This window comes from Protobothrops mucrosquamatus, unplaced genomic scaffold, assembly GCF_001527695.2.
Source record: "Protobothrops mucrosquamatus isolate PMUCROS unplaced genomic scaffold, P.Mucros_1.0 scaffold35, whole genome shotgun sequence".
In the NCBI taxonomy this organism is placed as follows: Eukaryota; Metazoa; Chordata; class Lepidosauria; order Squamata; family Viperidae; genus Protobothrops; species Protobothrops mucrosquamatus.
In genome coordinates this window covers 1,118,397-1,119,397 of record NW_015386419.1, presented here as the reverse complement: position 1 = coordinate 1,119,397, position 1,001 = coordinate 1,118,397, and positions in this window count along the sequence as shown.

The following is a 1,001-nucleotide window of genomic DNA, read 5'->3' as shown; positions in this document are numbered from 1 at the left end:
AATACACAAACATTACATGTTGCCATGGTTTAATTGAACATAACATGTAAACATTCACAGAGCAGGGAGGAAAAAGTATGTGAGCCCCTAGCCTAATGATGTCTCCAAGAGCTAATTGGAGCCAGGAGGGAGCCAACCTTGACTCCAATCAGTGTGATGATATTGGATGTGTTGCTGACAACTGTTCTGCCCGTTAAAAACACACACCTGTTATGGGTTTACTGGTTTCAAGAAGCACTGTCTGATGTGAACCATGCCTCGCAGAAAAGAGCTCTCAGAAGACCTACGATCAAGAATTGTTGACTTGCATGAAGCTGGAAAGGGTTACAAAAGTATCTCCAAATGCCTTGATGTTCATGTGTCCACGGTAAGACAGACTGTCTACAAATGGAGAAAGTTTAGCAGTGTTGCTACTCTCCCTAGGCGTGGTTGTCCTGTAAAAATGACTGCAAGAGCACAGCGCAGAATGCTTCTTGAGGTAAAGAAGAATCCTAGAGTGTCAGCTAAAGACCTACAGAAATCTCTGGCACATGCTAACATTTTTGTTGACACATCTACAATAAGGAAAACATTAAACAAGAATGGAGTACATGGGAGGACACCACAGAGGAAGCCATTATTGTCCAAAAAAAATATTGCAGCACGTTTGAAGTTTGCAAAAGAGCACCTGGATGTTTCACAGCACTACTGGCAAAATATACTGTGGACAGATGAAACCAAAATTGAGTTGTTTGGGAAAAACACACAACACTATGTGTGGAGAAAAAAAGGCACAGCACATCAACATCAAAACCTCATCCCCACTGTAAAACATGGCGGAGGGAGCATCATGGTTTGGGGCTGCTTTGCTGCCTCAGGGCCTGGATGGATTGTTGTCATTGATGGGAAAATGAATTCCAGAGTTTATCAAGATATTTTGCAGGAAAACGTACAACCATCTGTCCACCAACTGAAGCTCCGCAGAGGATGGGTGATGCAACAGGACAATGACCCAAAGCATA